The sequence below is a fragment of the Daphnia pulicaria genome, chromosome 8, assembly GCF_021234035.1.
Source record: "Daphnia pulicaria isolate SC F1-1A chromosome 8, SC_F0-13Bv2, whole genome shotgun sequence".
NCBI lineage: Eukaryota > Metazoa > Arthropoda > Branchiopoda > Diplostraca > Daphniidae > Daphnia > Daphnia pulicaria.
In genome coordinates this window covers 10,114,977-10,136,080 of record NC_060920.1, presented here as the reverse complement: position 1 = coordinate 10,136,080, position 21,104 = coordinate 10,114,977, and the positions used below count along the sequence as shown (strand labels likewise).

The following is a 21,104-nucleotide window of genomic DNA, read 5'->3' as shown; positions in this document are numbered from 1 at the left end:
ACGATTCTGGGGGGGAGACCCCCACTTTACCGTGTGTATAAGACTTGAGCTCAAAAAAGACGTTTGCAATATGGAAGGCTCTGCATGGGCAGCAGTTAGTTTTTGGAAGGCCCAAAATTACCCACTCAGCGATGATGGCCCCTGGTTCCCTTATATTTCTTAGATTATTTTAGACTGGGCCATCTGCATAGCCAGTTGGTTAGCTGCATTAAACGAGTTATAGGCTAATCATGGTAATGGATTAGTTGTTGTTTGTTTCGTGTGCAGTCTCACCTTTGGCCAGCAAAGAAGAACAGCTCGTGATCGATGGATCACGGGGGGGGGGGGGGAGACAGAAACTTGGATGTCAGTAGATCATCGTCATTATTGGCTATCGTCATTATAGTCATCATCACCATGAAAAAAATAATAAAAAAAAAGGTCCAATGGCATCAATGACCACAGCACCGGCCTCTTTGACGTTTGGCGAACGATGATCCAGTAGATAGTCGCTGGTTCTCCTGTAGAGTTTCCGATGGTATTTGCTCATTAACAGGGACTTAACCAGTGGGAGACACACATTCCCTAACCGACTTTATATATACATACCAGCAGCTCTATCTACACGTATATATAGAGCAAAAGACACACAACTCTTGTTCTCTCTAAAGCCTTTTTTTTTGGCGTAGGTGAAGGATTCTTTACTCTTTGAGTCAGCAAATGAATGAGAGGGCGGAGTCGGTCTTGCTCAAAAGAGACTGGCAATAAAAAGAAGAAGAGAGCAGAGAGACAAGCAAGCAGCGGCCTTTTTAACCTCTTAATGGAGTTTGACGTGGATCAAATCAGTCGCGAGTATTCATCCGCCTATCTCCTTCCTTGGGGTTCCATTTTTTCTCGGATGGGAAATTTTTTTTAAAAAATATGCCACCAACACCGTCCGTATGGACATAGTAGTAGAGACCTGGAAAAAAAGATGATGGAAGCCCATCAATAGCTGGGCGCTTCTTCCCCAAAAAACTTGCAGTGCGAGATCACTGTCAAGCGTCAAACAATATTCTCTGTCCATTGTCTATTTCCCTTTCTTTCTTTATTTCTCTCTCAATCCGTTAAGAACTAAATCAAGCGCCGCGCTCTGCATTTCTTTTTCTTGCCAAGGCATGAAAATGTCAGTTTTTCCGGCTTAAATCAAGAGGACGCATTCTCACACATCTTACAAGAGGATTTTCAAAAAAAAAAAAAAGATAAGATAAGGAAGTCTGTGCCGACATTGCTATTTTTCTTTCCAAGTTTTTTAGACCTGTGTGTGTGTGTTCGCATTAATCCCAAATCATTCAATTGAAAACGGAAATGCGCCGTGACCAATTGATTTAAAGAATTTCTCATTTACAATATTTAAAAAAATAAAATAGTATCATTCACTCCGCACCTTGGAATAGGGGGAGAGATATGGCGGCTTTTAGTTTTCCATCAGCAAATTGTCACCGAGCGGGTCGTATCCCATCGTCTGGCGATTTCGTTTTTTTTTCTTCCCCTCTACAGTTGAAAGTATACGGGTAACAAAAAAGCAGAAGGACTGAAATTCACTTTAGATTCTGAATATAACGAGTCGACAAGATCATGTGGCGCAAAACCCCAGCCAGCCAGCCAGTAGTCGTTGTTCACCCATAAGCTGCTGCTGGTGGGGTTTCCAATAGAGAAAAGGGCCACCACTAGCACCTTTGACCCTTTTTTTTTTTGAAAAATAAAAGATACAACAAGACAGTTTGCCTTTAGAAAAAAGACCCAGCAACCCTTTTGAAAAAAAAAACGCATTTGGTTGGATATTTACAGTCAAATCATTTTTTATAGTCGTTTTTCTATGGGTCTAAACTCTTATTTCGTCCCCATTGATTGATTACCGTTGGCACCCATTCAGCGTGTAAAAAGTTGTGATGGTTTTCTTTATATTCTTCCATCCCGTATAATATAATTCAACAAATCTTGATGACCTGTATTTTTGGCACCTGGTTTTTTTTTCTCTGGTCCCCCCCATCGTCTGGTGTGTCTGTCCTTCCGTGTTTCAATCGGACAAAATCCTTATGAATCGATAGTTTTTCCTCCTTTTATTTTTTAAAGAAAAAGGGAGAACGAAAGAAAAAAAAACGACAGATTGAACGCTCAACTTTTTTTACAGCTGCTTTTTCTTCATAAGGTCATGTGGCTGGGCTGTGCCCGACAGATGGCCGTGGACGGAAAAGGCTTTTTAAAAAAAATAAAAAAATAAAACATCCCGCTTAGACACACACACACACGGGGAAAAGGTCAGCTGAAATCTTTGAAAAAACACGCGGACCCAAATCATTTTTTAAAACTCAGAAGAATAAGACAATAAAACTGAATTTATTGATTTCCCACACAGACTATATTTTCACGTTTTTAAATCAAATGTGGGAACACGCAATACCCAAAATCGAGCCAATTAACACCTCGTGTCTAATCGGGTGACGATTAATTATATACTTAATCGGAATCTGGAAATGGGTCCGCAAATGAAGCCACCTAAAGGAGTGTAGGAGTGCAGGAGGGGGTGTAATAGGGCGACCAAATCAAACGGCCATGAATGGCCAATTTTTATTTTATTTTTATTTTTTTCACCTATATGTATACCAAGCGCGCACACCTTTCCCTATGTATATACACCTTAGACTCAGCGTGGGAAAAGGTGTTTTGCCACTAGGAAAGATGGTGGGGACTATAGATTAATCCGATCAAATCTCTCCGCGCGCTCGGCATGTATATGCAAAGCGATTCAAGGATATATAATAAGACTTGTACACGGATAGATATATGCCACTCTGAATTGATTTAAATACACATCATGCAATGTTGTAATTGATTTTTGGGAAATGTTGGCAGCAGTTGTCGCCACCAGCACCGTCTCCCACGCCCGTGTCTCACGGAGACTCGCTAATTATGCACCGACCTGTACAAACAATAACGTATTAGATTTCGAATGATATTATTTTATAAAATTTTAATATAATTATTATTTATTTGCTCAAATCTACGTTGTGTGTGTGTTTGTTTTTTGTGTGTAATGTTGCGGGAGGAGAAAGTTGGCGTTATGGTAATTTTGTGTCTACATGGCAGTAGCGGAAATGAGCCAGTCTCGTGCTGTGCACAGATCGATTCGTTTTCTCTCTCTCGACTATAACCAAGTCGGTTGTTATTGAGATACGAAAAAACCTGGGGTAGGAAAAATGAAAAAATAAAAAAAACAAACTGATAACCCACTGTTTTTCTCGATCCTGTCATCACACCTGCGCCCGACAACCCCATCGATCTCTCTTTTCCCTCCATAAAACATCAGCAAAAAACCAAACAACAACGAAATGTGCAACTGTATAATACAACAAGGTACACATTTTATTATATATTGTAACCAGCTTTTTTGGCGATAACATTGGCGGCTACAACAGTTTTGCGACCTTGATTTCTCTTTGCACACACACACGGCAACGATACGGATCGGATGCGCGTTATCATAAAAGCGGAAAAAAAATAGACGATGGTCAGAAGCAGATGTCATGAACACACGGACAAAAAATATCAAATACAAAAAAAGAATAAAGCAGTGTACTAGAGACACAGCTTTCACTGGGCGAATGAATGAAGTAAACACCCTTTTTGCTTTTTTTCTATACATGCTGTGTGTGATGCCGGCTGCCAAAAAACAGCGACCCCCTTTTATTTTATTATTTGTTCCCACATATCGTATATTTACACTACCGGTATTATCTGTATACTATGTGTCGTTTGAGAGCAGCCAAAAGTGAAAGGGCTAGACACCAACAAGCTGTGCAGCACAGAAATGTGTCGGCCAATTAAAAAATGTCGAGATCGCCAAATCATATCAACTCGTGAAAAGTTCTCTTTGCTCCTAAATTAAAATTCGAATAACTTTCTACGACCAGTATATAATAATCATTTGATATTGAAATGCAGTTCCTCCGTTGATAGGCTACATACCGTGAGAAAACTTTTGAATACATAAATTTCGCTTGCGTTAAAAGGATAGATGAATAACGTATACTTCACACAAGGTCGAAATGAAAAGCCCGAGTATATATGTATACATCGAACACTGCAGAAGCGGCTCGTTTGTATGACTGACCCTTTTCATTCAACGGTGAATTGAAAAATGGGAATGAATAAAAAGAAGAAAAAAAACATGAATGAGCGCTGGACACCATACCGAAATAGCATTCTTCTTTTTTTCCCATTTTATTTTTTTTAAGGAACTTGATGGTGACAGGCTCTCTATTCTCGGACAGGGACTCTGCTTTTTTTTTAAGGGGAAAAAGGGTTTCCTTTTGTTATTGAGAGGCCTGCCCAGGTTATATTCCTCACGCCTCCGTGGGAAAACTCGCACTCCTCAACCTAGTATATATGTAGAATCACTCTTACAAAACTCTCAAAATATGTCTGAATCATCTATATAGGAAATCAGGATTTGAATTCGTTCCAAGTTGGTGGGTCCCATCACGTATAGCGGATGAGACAAGAAGAAGAAGAAGCGGATGAAGGGGGGAAAAGGAAGTTGGATGGGCAGGTGCTCCGGCAGTTGTTGCCAGCAGGAAAAAGAAAAGAAAAAGAAACATAGGTGCATTATCTTGGGCACGCGTCGCTAGTCAAGATGCGCGCCTCGTTCCAGCCCAGCAACCATCAGCAGCTAGCAGCGGTCAAGTCCGCACCGTCTTCAAGCTGCCCTTCCTCTCTGTTATTATTACAACCAATTTCTTAACGAAAAAAAACTCGCATGCTGCAAGTTGTTGGTTACTGCTGCTTGACCGCAAGGTCACGTGACACGATCCACTATATCGTTGATGAAGAAGGCGGATAATCATAATAATATTTCCAGCAGCAGCCCATATTCAAAGTCATTAAGTAGACCAACTGCTTCCAGTTCCTTCCTTTGAGTTGGAACATTCGGAATGTCTAAAAATTCAAGTAGTCGGTCGTTCTCACGAGATCCAGGTGTTAACTTATTCATTTTTCCTCCGAGTATAAACGGTGATACAGATAATGGCCAAACTATAGGCTGCATACACGCACAAAACACACATGCTGGTTTGACATCGGGGGAAAAAACAAAAACTGTTACTTTTGTTCTTGATGAGAGAATGCTGATTAAATCGAATTCTTTTCTCTTCTAACATCTAAATAAACCGCATAGTTGGTTGATTGTGTACACAGCTCGAATAATGACATCCTGTCTGTCTGTTGTTGTGTCGTTTAGTCATCAAGATATGCAAATGGCGTTGTCTTGTGTTGCTGCTGCTGCCATTAAGTTTCGGGCTGTTTTATCCTGCAAGGAAGAAGGAAAAGGTAGACGAGAAAAAACGGAGGAATATAACAGATAATGCTGGCGCGCCACTATGGACCCCCACCGGAGTTATTAGCGGGAAAAAAACCAAAAACGAAACTAACGTTCTTGTTTTCAACCCATCAACTGTCACGCGGTGAAATTTCTGTTTTTTTTTTTTTCTGACATATCGGGAAACCGCATCATCAAACGCGACTGGCCAAAAACCAAAAAAAGAGATGAGTCGTCGCTCGCTAAAAATGTCTTATTCCCATTTGTTCGATAAGAGAAACAGCAGGTAGGTGGTTGTATTATCTTTATATGCTCTAAGCATTTGGTATTATATGCAAAAACACGACACGAACATTCTGGTCTTAAACATCTCGATCATCTCGGGAATATCGCCGATGAAAACGCTGCCATGTTATCCGACTATTCGAAAAATGGATGGGCGGTATGTCGGGTGAAGTAGCTCTCGAGATATTCAAAAGACTGGATCAAAAAGAATCGCGCGGAATAACGAAATGCCAAACATTTCAGAAATGGGAGATCAGCTCAACGGTCACAAGGTATTTTTCCTGACCAATTTGTTCCATTCTCAAGTGCTCGCTGGGCCCACAAGTATATAGAAAATACAGTATAGCCAGACGCTTTTCATACATGTCTTGGGTGAATGGACGGAAGCTAAAAAGGTTTTTTTCTTTCTTTTCTTTATTCCTCTTTTCATATTATCCCTTGGATCTCTCAAAGAAGAGAAAAACAGAGTCCATCGTCACCTTTTCTTCTCTTCTTTTTCTATATAACTCGATGATCTTTAGATTCTATAGGCCCCCCCTTCTGTTGCAAACTGCTATGGGCTCTGGGAGAAAACTATTCACAGCAGCAGCGGCCTGACGAGTCACATAGTTTGCATTCCCAAGATTTTCTTGGTGGATGAGGAGATAGATGTTTGCGGCGATCACGATATCTTGTTTTTGCGCGGGGCTTTTCATTTGTGCTGGGGCACACGACCACTTGTGATCGCTCAATGGAAGCCGAATATGCGCTGAGATGATGGAAGCCCACAACTATTTCTGCCGCTCGCATTTCTCCCAGCACCCAGCAGAAAAACGGGTGATGAGCTCAAAAGCAACAACTGCAGCAAAAAGATTCATCGTTTGAGATTGGGCGACCGCCATCGCTTGACTCACCGCGATACGTATACACAATCAATTCTGTGAGGTATTTATCCCCCTTTTTTTTTACTATTCATTTCGGTTGTCCCTTTCGCATATGCACTAAACATTCGGCGTAATGTACAAGCAAAGGGGAAAATATTTGATGAAATAAAAGCGTGGCGTTGAAAGGAATCTTTGGCTCACGTTCTGTATAGAAACGTATATAGGTCTTGTATCTATATCATATAAGTGCCAATCATCTGCCAATCATCGTTCACATCGTTCCACGCATATTTAAACGGAAGCGTTTCTTTTGACCATTTGGATTTTGATGACAGCCGAACGTCGTTGCGAATTCTAATCTTTTTCTGAATTCAATTTGAATTTGGTGACATGTTTTCATGCTTCAAATGATGACTGACGGGAGCGCAACCAGATTTTATATCAGCCGTTATTGTAGAAAATAACGCTGTTGGTATGAATAACGTAAATTTAGTCAGCTTGGAATACAAATTTGACGGTTATTGACATTAACAACCGTGACGACGTCGTAGCATTAGTATAATATGTATGTATAGTTTATTCTTTTTTAACTTTACTCCCCCCTCCGAAAGGGTTTCGTGCACGTTGGGGAGGGTCGTATAAATCGCTGCTGCATGGGCGATGGGGGGGGGGGGTAACATAACAGCCCGTGATTCTCGCTCTATTCCTATGTATATAGTTGCCTTCATTTCATTAAATCCAAAGCTTGATTCTGAATATTGATTTCCAGATTTTCCGTACACTCAACTAGAGACCACACGTATGGAAAGTTCCGGTAGCTAGAAACAGGAACGTAATCCGAGACCGGAAACATGGTTCCAGGTCACAGTGCGACCCCTGTTTCTTTTCAAAAGCCGTACGATAGATCGTAGCCTTCATATTCCGTGATAAGTCGACTCTTATAGACGAGTTTGATCAAAACTAGAAATGTCCATTCGGAACTTTGATTTCCGCTTTCGCTTACGTAGACCCCCATGGTCGGTTGGAAAATAAATGAACAAACAGTGGTGTAGGGCTCCGATATATAATTCAATGGCGTGGTGTCGTATTAAAAAAACAGCTGATCACAGGACGGTATAGAAGTACTCATCTGGTCACACAGGAAATGTTGGTCCATTGACTGCTCCATTTGTGTGTGTAGGAGCCGGCAAATTGTCTTCTGGACGAGCCTGGAACAAATACTACAACAGGAAGGAACTAAGAAGAGTGCTGCTGCTGCTGGATGCTGAAAGTCAAAGTTCACGCGCAGCATAGGGACCATATAGGACGACTCACATTCGCCATTCAAACAACGAAGAGCACAGCACGCGCCTAATGGTTCAGCGGATCGAATTACATTGCCGTCAAGGGCAGCGCCAAAGTTGTCCGAAGACAACGACGACAGAAGTTGAGGGTAAGCAGGAAAAAAAGAAAAAAAGAAAATCGGAAGGCTGTCAATAATTTCTTTTGTCATTATATTGATAAGTGTTCCGGGTGATGATGATGCTCTTCTTTTATTGTTTAAAAAATGCGCATCGCACGAAATGGGCACGTATAGGTTGAAGAGGATAATAACGGAACAGCGTCATTCAGTTTTTATTTAGAGTGGCGCGATTGTTTTATAATTAAAAAAAAAAAAGTCTAATACAATTAGAATAAAAAAAGGAAATAACCTAAAAATTGAATCATTTAACTTTTAGTTGAGGCAAATTATTATTTTGAGATGATTGGGCTTTCAAAAACAAAAAAATAAGAAGTCAGCTAGTAAATATCATACAAGTCGGAAGAAATTCATGTGCAACACGTGTGTTGGAGGGGGTGAAGGGAGGCTGTGGAGAGTGACGAAAATGACAGCCGTTTGTGGTCCAGCAGACAGGCAGGCAGCAGCAGCAGCGTCAACCCAAAAAGTCTCATTTTTGCTACATTCATTTTGGGCTTCGCTCTAGACTGAAACTCAATCTACAGAATTTCCCCTCGGAGAGCAGCCAGCCTATATTCGACTTCCGCTTACATGTGGTTGGTTATACAGGGCCACATTGGCGAAGACGACCAAAAGATGCGCCAACATGAGAATAACCAACTGTCTGCAAACAGTTAACCGTAATAAGCTCAACATAGCGTGGCGCGCCGCAGTTTGAATTTCCTGAACAAACACAAATAATTGCCAAATTCCAAATGCCTGGATGGAATTTCATTTTTATTCCGATGTTTTCTTTAATTTCTCGCGTATTTCTTAATACAGAATTGCGCATTACATAAGATAGCGTGAGTTGTTAAACAGGTTTTTTTAATGGTTTTATATAGCAGTAGATTGACAATTGTTAAAGTTTTTCGTGAGCCTCGGCCTGTCTCAACGATAAGTTGATAGCTCTTTTTAAATAGTGTTTGCCCAGATTTTCTACCAGCCTTTTTAAAAATAAGTTCCGTCAATAAAACTCTCCCTCTCAAAATGGCGAGAATTCTCTCACTCGTGGTTTCGTTCCCTTATTGGACTTTGGATTAATTCTATATATCGCATTAGGTGTCCATTTCATGAATTCATCGACCTTATTACTAACCACGATAAAGCTTCACATGATGTGACATGTACACACATCATACAATCCGCTCTTACTAACATCAAAGAGACAGTTTAAAGGTTTCAGTCGATTTGAGCCAAACCGCAAAATCCAAGTATCAAAAGGGATCCTGTTTTTGTGTGTATAAAGTCGACAAATCCGAGAGATTCGATATGATATCGCCACCACCTTTTCACTGTCAAAGAAATCCTGCAAACCTCAAAGTTTTTTCTCTCTTATTCTCCTGGCTGGCTACAGTGTCGGACTGTTTAGGTTGACGTCCATGTGGAATCCTTTTCTCGGCGCGCACGTGTTGTTCGCTGCCAGAGCCGAGAGTGCTGCTGCTGCTGCTGCTCGTGGACAACTGGACACCAGCAAAAGTCCGCGCGCTCGCCGGTGTCCGATTTCGTCACCTCCGGAAGCCACTTCCGCCGAGTCACATCACTTCCGGCTATCTAGGTTTTTAACTTTGCCCTTTCCGACCTTTTCTCTTTTTCCACCTAGACGCCGTCATTGGCCAGCATGCTGTGCTAGCTGTGCTGGGCCAGCAAAGTTTCACTGAGCGACGACCGATCAATCGACAGCTCGCAAAACGTTTTGGGTTTTCTTGCCTTGTCTGCTGCTATTAGGGCCAACTCCTGTCGATCCATCCGGCCATCAACTAATTACGTGCTCTTCTTCTTCTTCTTCTTCTTCTTCTTCTTCTGTGCTGTGCTGCTAAATTGTCTTGCTCTTTTTTTCCTTCATCAGCTTCATTCGGCTCCCTTGTTTCCAACCCTCCTCATAGACATTACCCCCTAGAGCCGTGCTATTAGATCCCAATCAATCGTATGCCCACTCTGTCCGTATGTATACAAGAAACCACGAACCCCCTCGACAAATAAAATTTAAAATCGATTCAATGATATTTACTTGTTCAATTCTCTTGCAGTTGAATTACAGAAATGGGGTCATAAGGATTCAAATGGGTCGTCGTGAACCTCAAAAAGATGAAGCACAAACGACCTATAAAGCACCGAAACATTGACCCATTTTCTCATATAGCAGCATATACCCGGGGTTGGAGAGATGATGTGGGGTGAGCAGCACAAGGGCTATTGCGTGATTTCATCGGCACGGCATCAGTGATGTTTGAGTAACAGGTATATATATATACTGACTACCGTGAAACGATCGACAGATGAGCTGGAAAACGGGCATAATAGAAAGATATAATATATAGAATGGACCCGCCTCATTTTACCACAATGCATCAGCTACCTATAAAGATAAACAACTTTCTGTTGTTTCTCTTCTTCTTGTCTTGCTATACCTACCCAGATGGGGAGAGAAAAATTATAGGGAGAGATAATGCACAAAAAAATAAAATAAGAGACGCAATGGAAGTCATGAAACAGGTAAAGAGGCCATTTTCCAAAGGTCCTGAAAAGGCGGAAAGGTGAGTTGCATTTTTCATCATTATTTCTTTCTCCATTGAATCAAAACTTTCGACCTTAACATTTCAATTACACGCAGTTAATTCGTTGATCTCTTCTTTTTTTTCGTCATTCAGCTTATTCGAAATTCTTTCGGAAATTTTTTAAAAATAATGCGAAAAACTATGGTCGGCCGTCTTGACCTCGCAGTGAGGTTTGTATGTGGGCACCAACTGTCCGGTCGACATATCCTAGTCATTGGATATTTCCGGCAAAGTTTTGACGTTACAAAAGATCTTCTTGCAAGGAGAGACAAGCGAGCGCACAAGTCGAACGCAGTGAAGAGGATCCAAACAGCATGGGATGTGTATAGTCTATACAGTCATGGTGCTGGACGATGGTGGGGCTGAACTCGGTCGAACCGCAATAGGTATAGCAGGAGCAGGTGAATGCCTGCATTAATGACTTCCCCTTCTTACATGGAGTCGTTGCAGGTGGTTTCCTAGACAAATACGAAATTCTCTCAAGAGTAACGCGATGAAAAAAAAGGAAAAAAACAACTTCAGACCTCAGCAAATGAACCTGCAGACCACGCACCTTGGACAGTTGAAAGCGGAAGTTCTAGTTGGTTGATTCCCTCTTGGAAGCCAAGAGGGTTCTGGGGGGGGGGGGGGTGTTATAAGGGTTGGTATTTCGGATAATTTGCGGGGTTTTGTACAAATTTTTACTTGGATCTTGTCCGTCCAGGGTGGGCTTAATCAAAATTGTTGAGACAAACAAATTGATATGAAAATAATCACGATTCGTTCAGCGGATGCTGATTAGAAGAAAATTGGACAAGTGTCGTCTGCTCTCGATTAGTTAAAAAATTTCGAAAAAGTCAGAGACAAAGTTAAAGATTTGTTATAGATTTATTTGTTCATGATAACCGACATACTCCATGCTGTTTAGCGGGTAAATAATACTAGGAATACAAATATAACGATTGTGGGAGCTATAGAATAGTAAAATCTATTCCAAATTTGGGAAATGTTTGGACTAGCATTGATCATGTGATTGCCCTGTCGATGCATGGCAGTTTGTTTACTATGTAACCTTTTCCTGTTTTGCAGATTTGAGGCCAGAGACCCATCATAACTACACAATCTGCAAGTTTTTCTTGTGCAGGTGTTAACCTGTTGTCAGCAACAATCTCATGATCATCGCTTGGGTAAAGATAAATTTCCTTTACTTTAATTGACCTGTGACTTACTACACATTTTAATGCTACATTACCTGCATCAATGCAGTGTATTCCACGTAAACCTCTAATTCTCCCATTTATCAACAATTAGGGGGGTAGACCCAGTGTCTCATTTTCAACTTTTCCTGACTTATTGTTGTTTCTGCTGCCAATATTTTTTCGTAACCCATTTTCTATTTTTATTTAGGTACAAATCATCCCATCCCATTGCAATGCAATCGAAGGCATTGTCAATCGAGTTACGGATCTCTCTTTTTCCCCTTTCTTTAAATGTCGTTCGTGTACGCCCATGTGAATGTGGGTGTATTCACGAGGGACACCCTTTTTACCCTATCCCGTCTGCTGTCATTTAACTCTTCATCGGATGGATGGAGCAACTGTACAGATGCCTGTGGCTGTATTTCCCTGGCCTAAAGGTAGGAGACAAAATTGATATCTATTCTTCCTTTTGGAAAATTTTAGGTGGGGTTGATTAGAAATCGTTACGTAGTCACACGGACTATGTTTATTGCTGTGCTAGGCGTTTGACTGCAACTGTTTTCTCTCTCCGTTTTTGTTTTCTCTCAATAAGGGTTCACTAAAAATCTCATATGTCGAACAGATCAGGCTTGTTTTGTTTCATACCTCACAACTTTTTCTGTGGGTAGAAAACCATCTCATTCGAAAATACTTGAACTTTAATCACTTTAATCAAAGCACAACAAAACAATTTTTTTACCAAGAGGAGCAGGAGCCTGCCGGCACCTCCTCGTTTATCTTATAAAACATGTATCCCTCTTCAACCTCCCAAATTAGATTGCCTCACCCAGTTAAGACGAAAATTGAACTTTCCCTTAAAAAAGTTTATTCAGCAAAAACCAAGAAAAAATTATAAACAAAATTGAGAAGACAAAAAAAAAATTATTCATTCCAGTTCAAAGGAACATAACTGAAAGCTGCATTCTCCACGGTGCTGATCTAGTATGCGCGATCAAAACTAAATCGGGCATAAACTGGATATGCTAGGGGTCCGGGTCCTTTCGGTTTCTCTAAATTCCCAGCAGTCGATGGGTAAACTGATGAACAAGAGGTTTTACTTATTCACTTTTGTTTCCCCATTCCTCTAAACACGGCATTGTGTGCTCTCTCTCTCTCTCTCCAAAGCTGAGCATTGACCTGGGCTCAAGGATGATGGCGTCGGCATCAGAGGCCATCTCCAAAAGAGTGAGATGTTGAGGAAAGAAACGGACTAGAGAGCCGCCCTGCGCACAAAGGCTATATGTGCTCCTTTCACTGATATATTTTAATGATTTTTTACCTGTCACCGTATTCTTCTTACTCCTGTTGGTGACTTCTTTAAAAAAAAAAAAAAAAAAAAAAAAAAAAAAAAAAAAAGAACCAGGATTGCACACAAGGGGATGTCGAATTTGAAAATCTAGTCAAGAAAAAACAACAACAGCATAAGCTGAAATGGACGACCTACCGCGCGATGGTTCTCATTTTTTTTTCTGGGCGGCTCATTATCGATATTTAACCGTCTAAAGCTTAAAAGCATATGATGTGAAAAGGAAACTAATTCCCAAGTGTCTCTTCTTCTTTACATGTTTTTCTTTCTTCTTCTTTGGGTCCGGGTCCCATCCCAATTCCCATGTATATCTTGAAAAGATATTTAACCAGAAATTAACGATTAATGCTGGGTATATACACACCGCATACCTATACGGTATAAGAAAGAATGCGTCCCAACAAATCAAGTTATAACTACACCGAACAAATGGCAATGGAGATTTTTCTTTTTCTCTTGACACCGATGATCGGCAATCGCTATATTTAAATTTAATAATTCGACATATGAAAGTAAAAGGCGAAATTGCTTATAACAGAAATACTTTGGATATATTTGCATATTAATATGGGAATTTAATCTGGGAAGCGCTGGCATTGAACGGAAAGCTATTTTAGACCAATTACGTTTAAAACGGCACTGCAGCGAACATTCCCATCCGGTGTTGTGGTTTAGCGGTTGCAAGGCAAATATCTAACTTTCACACGCATTCAGTCAACTATTAGAAATTTTCCCTTTTCTCGATTCCTTTTTTACCTCTTTTATTTTTCCACCTTGAAAATCAAGAACACGACCGGAGGCATATTTTTTTTTAAATTGTTGATCGATGTTAAAGAGCTTCAAGTGAAGAGCGGGACTCTGGTACTCTTCAGTCAGGCTCTGCCAAGCGCCATCTTTCAGCCAAATCTATCAACTTTAAGAGCTGCTGATCAGTAAAAAGAGAAAAACGAGATAGACTGAAAAAAAAAACACAAATGTGTGGACGACGACTATCCTGGCAATTAATGTATTTTAATTTAGAATTTTAAAATTCTAAGCTGTGAACTAAGCTCGAAATTTCGAATATGTTTCATAATTACGTTTAGCGCGGGTTAGCGTGTTTAACACCCAAACTAACAAGCTTATAAACTGCTGGAATCTTTAATGCAATTTTTTTTTTTTATCCGAGAAATCATTGGTAGTCTATACCATAACGCCTGCTAAAACCTACATGGCTTAGTTTTAAATTTGGGAACTGTTAACCATTTTTTTTCCGCTCTTTTTCGTCCCCTTTAGAGGGGCTACTTTTCCAGTTGAGTCTGAAACATGTCATGAACACCGTTTCCCCTCAAAAACAAGAAAGTGACGAAAGACATCAATTATCGCGCGTTGGAAAATAGAGCGTGATGGGTTTGTATACTTAAACGACTGTCGCTTGACTCTGTCCAGACTTTACATGCAGTAAGTCCTATTACATTCGAACAAGCCAGACCTGCTTCTCTCGTGAATGTATCTAGGCTGCGTGCTAATGTATAGATCACGCAGCAGTTGACGAATATATAGAAATTAAGGTTCTTGTCGTCGCCTTGGCTTCTAGAGTCGTAAATAAACTGGTGCGTTACTGGACCCGACTATAGAACACATTGCATCAGCACCCACAGGCCACAGGTGGCAACGTCTGTAGGGCTGTGAAGAGTGCCAGTCGACCATAAGTTCGAATGGAAACCAGCGGCAGCAGCAGCACTCGCTATAGCTAGTTTTCTACAAGCAAGATGTAACTTAGTTGTCATCGACGACTGTATAGTATTACCCCAGCAGTTAAAAACAGTTTCATCTTGGTAATCAACCAGGCGTGCTGAACAGCAGCTTGAAGCCTTGAACACTGCTTGCACAGCATTTGCAAAACTCATCAAAGGAGGGGGGTTAGAAACTCTGCAGTCGTCTACAATCTTTTCGAACAGTTGGCGTGTGCTGTATAGACCCAGATGCTCTGTTTTTGAATTTTGCCATAAAAAAAATCGATACAATTGTGTGAGCCGAACAGGCCGGCGTCTGGTCTAGAAAACCTTTGCAGAGTACGTGTCCCAGCAGTTCCTGATGAATCTCCACCTGGAGTCGTTTTTCTGGGAAAGTCCAAAAAACATGGAACCATACAAAATAGATTTCCAATCCTGGTGGGGTTTATTCTCAATGTACTGTACCATTAACTTAAAGTGCGCCGTACTTCAAAACTCTGATACCAGCTGCGCCCTAAATAAATATCTCTTCTTATAAGTTTGTCTTTAGTCATTGATGCGCCCTTTTTTTACTAAACGTGAAGTAATTTTATGAATGGGAAATTTTCTATACTGTTGATCTAATGCTAAGGTGATTGTGCTGTAGTAGCAGTGAACGACTAAACAATTTTCTTTTATTCGGCTTTTATTACATATTTGTTGCTGTGTGTAGCGTTGTAATTGGCTCAATAGACGCTTGAATTTCATTAAGGCATAATTAACTTATTACATATAAGTTCATATGCTAGCTAGCTCAGATTTCAGAATATAAAGAAAATAGTACAATGCCATGTGGTTATCAAGACAAGGACAAGAGAGTAATAAAAAAATAAACAAAAGGACTCTAACTGTAGACACACACACACAAAAAAACCTTTTCTATGACTATAAGAAGGGAAAGTAGCAACCCTCTTTTCCGGTTCTTATAAATATGCAGGTGTGAATCTGTGCCGCTGTGCGGAGCCGGCCGGAGTGCTCGCTCACAAATGTTGGAAAGGGTGAAAGTCTATACTGCTGCTTCTCGTCCTCGTCAGCTCCTCCTACAAGGGTCCCTCCCTCTTATTGACTTTTCATTCAGAAAGCACACACACACAGCAATTCGGTGTAACTCGAAACGAAACTTCCGCACACTTTTTTTCTTCTCTCTCTTTCATCTGGCGCATCGCTGCATTATAATAGCTCTCAAATGCACAAACAAGTCGCTAACAGACTATATATTGACAAACAGCCATCCACAGTTCTCCCCCCAACAGCATTATAATCTGTTACAGTATTTTGACAACCTATAAATCATTCACCTATTTTCCATCCGACTCATGATCGCTTTAGATCCCTTTCGAAATCGGTGACTACAGCATTCGACACTTTCAGCCTACAGAAATTCATCCTCAATCACTCAAAAGTCATGAATCATCTGGGCGGCTTACGGGTAAACATTCATTCTCATTCGGAAGGGGGAAGCGGAATTACCGAGACAGAAAACGTATTTTTAGCCGGATATATTATTCACTAAAAGGTTTTTAATACTGTAGTCTAAAAAACATCAGTCCAAATGTAGACTGCAGGACCGAGAATTCAGATTGGTATGTTGAAGACTTGAAGCTTAATTTGATAAGAAAAGTTTTGTGAAGTTTGAGCCAGAGAAAATCTTAATAACCTAATAAGGTTGTTTATCTGTCCAGATATTAATGAATTCTTTATACAGGAAACTCATATTCCACACTCAAAATGAAGAAGTTTTCTGGTTTCTTTTATGTGTTCCTAATGACATGTTACCTGTAAATAATATTATTCCACACATGATTTATTCTTCTTCGTTTCCTTTTCAGACGCACGTGTTTACATCTTCATTTGTTTGCCCTTATAATTCCGGCTGAAATGAGATGATCGTATTATGGAATCAACCTCCTGTCAAAGTTTTACAAAACACAATATTTGAAGGAAATGCATTGAAGAATGGTGGGCCTATAGGGAAGAGGGAGGATGAACAACGGAGGGAAGAGAGAGGAGCTCCGTCTGCCAAGTAACCTGATATTTCCGGAAGGGAAACTATACACTGAGGATATATTTTTTTTTCTCTTCTCTGCTTTCGGCGTCTTTTAAGAGTGAAGCAAGAAGGGGAAAAAAATCATTCATTTACAAGAAGCATTATTAGGTGAAGAAAGCAAAGCATTTTTTTTAACGTTTAAGCGCTATGAGATTTCGCAGAGGTTAACGCATTAATTGGAAAGGTAGTGCCAATGCCAAAAAGCTATGTAATGGTTAAAGTAATATGCTAATGGTAATGACATCAAACACACATTACAGAGTTTGTAATAACAAATATTGTGACATTAAGAACACTAGAACACTGTATTAAAAAAGCATCTTTAAGTTTGAAATAAATTACAATGCAAGATTTAATGATGATTTAAATTTTGTGTAATCCCACAATTAGATGGCTCATTCAGTCATAGTTTTGTAATGCCCTGTTTGTCACTGAGAGTAGCTCGACGACTTCGCTATCTATCTAGATCTAGAGTTGCTGTTTTTTAACGTTATAACTAATGTGTCCGTTAACGTTAACGGTATAGTAAAAATGCTCCACCCTAGATGGCGAAATCATAGACAAAGACCACTGGTTGATGCTGTGCTATCCTTTTAGCCCTATCCCTACTGACCCCGAGCTCCCGTATCGATTGTAGTGCCTCTAGCGGACAAAGTACTGTACTGCACCGAGGCTACGAAGGGTTTTGCAGACGAAGATTGTTTTCCTTCTGTCTTGGTAAAATTCTTTGCTGGCGTTTAATAGTTTTAGGTAATTTTGCCTTAATAATTTTTATTAAGAAGTCAAATTGTATTAAATTTTGACATTAGCTAATTACAAAAGCAGAGAAATCAATTGAATCATTGCAATTGAATAGAAGTAAGCAGAGTGTAGAGATGAAAACGTACACTAGAGGGCAGGACAAGTAATACGGGGTTGGAGAAATCGGAGGAAGGGTAGCAAGAATTCTGGCGACAGTTGGCCATGTTAATTTTCTTATGAAGAGCTTCAACCAGTGGTCTTTGTCTATGGCGAAATCGTCGAGCTATCCGTATTCCGTGCTCCATCTCGCGGCATGGAAAACTGTTCTTATTAGCATCGTTAAAGCAAAAAACCTGGAAACAATGTCGCATGGATGGGCATACCGGATGTCCGGATTGGATTGGAGTCATTGGACAGCGAGTGAGTACGCAAAGCCGAAGCCGGAAGCTCATCACAGTCACATTCATCATCAATCAGGTGGATGAAAAAGTTGTGAAAATTGATCAGGTCCAAAGGAATTTGGTGTTTCGGTCTGATGTATTTGGATGGTAAAATATGTTGTTGGTAAACCGTTATGAGTGATGTAGAGTAATATGTTCTCTGTGAAACGATTGAATATTTTCATAGCCATTTTCAAAACGTGATGTCAGATGTACGGCAACTCAGTTGCACAGGTGTCCTTTTTTGCCAAGCTAAATGGTTGTATACCTAAATCCTTGTGGCATGAAAACATGATGTCAATATTTATTTAATTTGATGTTAAAGAATTTCCACCCATGATGCAACAACATGACACTTTACAGATCATTGTCTGATTTTCATGACAAATTTTCATTTCTCATTGATTAGACAAATTCCCTGTTTATCAAGTTCAATCAAAGAAATAATGGTAAACTTTTTTTTCAATACTTTTTGAGCTGCATATTTCTAATCGTTCTTCCTATTTGAAACGGGGTTGTAGGAGCTCCAGGGATTGCAACTGTTGATTTGTTTCAAATAGCTTGGCTGATATGATTTTGGTTCAACTTCTTTCTAATTCAGTTTTTAACAGAGCCATGGAAACACCTTCTTTTGCCAGATTTGATAGATCTGTATTCTCTTTCCTAGTGTTGGCGAATGAAACTAGCAATAACCAAGTCATTTGAACCTGAGAACATAGCAGTTGGTGTAAGATAGCAATTCAGTTTCGTTTTATTGTTACATCATTTTCTTTATTTCAGATTAACTTTTCACAGTTAAGTTATGCTGAATCTCCAAGATATTGAAGAGCCCATAAAATAAAATTCTTTGCTGCCACTTTTTTTAGTGAAAAATGAGAGGTAATGCAGCCATAAGAAGGTTGTATGACCACTACTTGAGTTCTAATTTAGGCTCATATAAGATTGATTGATATGAGGTATTTCCTTCGGTTTCAACAATCTGGTTTGACATTATTGTCATCTAATAATTCTTCCATCAGGTTAGTCTCTTGCTGCTGTTCCACATCCATATTTTGGACTTGATATCTTTTGTAAAGTGACTTTTCCTTAAAAGTTTCCACAGGTTTTTTTAACAGGGTGGTAAAGTCTTAGCTTCTTCATTGCATAGAGGTTGGGTGAGAACGGGACGTGTTTCATCATTATCAAGTAAGTCAATAGCCGCAAGCTGCAGAAGAAAGGGTTGCATGTCCATCCTGCTCGAAGGTCACGGAGATGATTACGTTAAACCTGTCATGCAGTGGTGTAGATTTTGGGTGAGAACGGGGCGTGTTTCATATCATCATTATTAAGCAGGTACAATAGATAGCCGCAAGGCTTATGAGGTTAGGATGCGAAAAAAATCGTATAAAAGGAGAGAGAAAAGGAGGTAGAAATCAGTCGAGTGAGTATCTCTGACACGGCAACAACTGCAGTGTATTATCTGTCACTAACTGCATTCCTCATCGTGGAACCAAATTGCAATCATGGTAAATATTCAGATTTTACATGAAGTATCGTATAAATTCCACATTTTTTCAAATTTGTTAATCTAGTTACAATTGAAAAATACACCAATGACAAGTGTTGCATCATTTTCAAGCAGGTACAATTACCGCACGGCTCGAGTTGAAAGGTGAATAACGAGAAGGAAAAACTTATTAAGCGAGAGAAATGTCGATAAAACTCAATCAAATGAGCATCTCCGACATGGCAAATTGGCAACTTCCAGTTCGCAATTATGGGCAAATATTCTTATTTTTTTATTTAGTTATGTATCAATTCCGTTTGTCTCTTTTTGTTAGTATGCCAGTTATTATTGATTATTAATGTGAAAACTAATTGCTCGGTTAACCATAGCGTCGTGCTGCTGTTGGGTGTTGTATCGTTGATGACTGTGTCGACCACTGGTGTACCGATGTCTTCTCTTGGTATGGCGGATACCAAACTGCAACGCCGCCGCCTTACTACCCAAAAGCAACTCACGCTACGACCAGTTACTGCGCCGAGACCCTTAAGTACAACACCACTAAGGTACTGGTGTATTATACCACAACTTAACTGCCCCCAGCTACTACACTGACGCCCCGAAGTATTACTCTGCCCCGAGCTACACCAACAAGGTACCGGGGTACTACACGAATACGTATGCTGCCCCAACCTACTACACCGATGGCTAAAGTAGTACTACTCTGTTCCCAGCTACTACAACGAGGCTCCGGCTGATAACTAAACCCAAACGGTAGCTAAAAGCCTAGCTACAACACCGAAGCTCCCAAGTACTACATCAAAGAAGTCGCATATTACACAAGTCAACCACGTCCGCCGCCCCAGTTTACTTCACCGAGGAACCCAAGTATTACTCTGCTCCAAGCTACTACCAAACCGAGGCTCATAAGTACTACCAGCAACGTTCCTGAGTGTTACACCACTACTTACGCTGCTACGACCTACACACCGAAGTTCCATAGTATTCCTATGCCCCGAGTTACTACACTACTAGAGCACCAACAAATTTCAACAAATCTTTCTTCTTCGGTAATTTTTTGTTTTCATCCAGCATTTCCATTGATACAAAATATAATCAATGATTTCACTTAATTTTAATTACAGTTTACTGTTCCGATTGTTGCTGTCCAATGAGGTTTGATATTGCAGCTAACATTTATGTGCATCACATTTAATTTTGGCTGTTACTTGGTGCTGGTATTGTGTTTTAAAAGTTGCAATTTGTATTTTGTTCAATTGGCTTTTTGTCTATTTCGTTCGGATGTTAAGATATAAGAAGAAAGTAAAACAAACACAAGGAATTTTATGCCGAATAAATAATAAACAAATCGCTGCAATTAGGAAAGGAAGGAGGAGGAAATTGAGGGAAGGGAAGGAAAAATCATTTGCACATTTCAAATGAAATTACATTAATTAATTATTTGTGACATTTTCATATTGTTTACTAGTAATATAATACGATTAATACGTATGACAAATAAAATTGTTCCGTCACAATAAACTTTATCTAATTTATCAATCTTACATTTCCTTAAAACAGTAGCCTACTTAATTAAA

General features: G+C 39.9%; 2 long non-coding RNA genes across 5 annotated transcripts; both read left to right on the top strand.

Moving 5' to 3' along the window:
- The first annotated feature begins 11,287 nt into the window (after positions 1-11,287).
- Positions 11,288-17,392, top strand: LOC124311682. The gene is made up of 4 exons (XR_006910125.1): positions 11,288-11,428; positions 11,587-11,684; positions 11,905-12,133; positions 16,625-17,392. It is a non-coding gene; the product is annotated as an uncharacterized LOC124311682 (long non-coding RNA).
- Positions 17,393-18,025: 633 nt separating this feature from the next.
- On the top strand, positions 18,026-20,830 carry LOC124311620. 4 transcript variants are annotated; one of them, XR_006910020.1, is made up of 6 exons: positions 18,027-18,472; positions 18,545-18,750; positions 18,819-18,979; positions 19,043-19,528; positions 19,642-20,576; positions 20,652-20,830. It is a non-coding gene; the product is annotated as an uncharacterized LOC124311620 (long non-coding RNA). The 4 variants fall into 4 exon arrangements; XR_006910022.1 differs by having other exon boundaries at positions 18,819-19,042; positions 19,117-19,528; XR_006910019.1 differs by having other exon boundaries at positions 18,026-18,472; positions 18,819-19,528.
- The last annotated feature ends 274 nt before the right edge of the window (positions 20,831-21,104 follow it).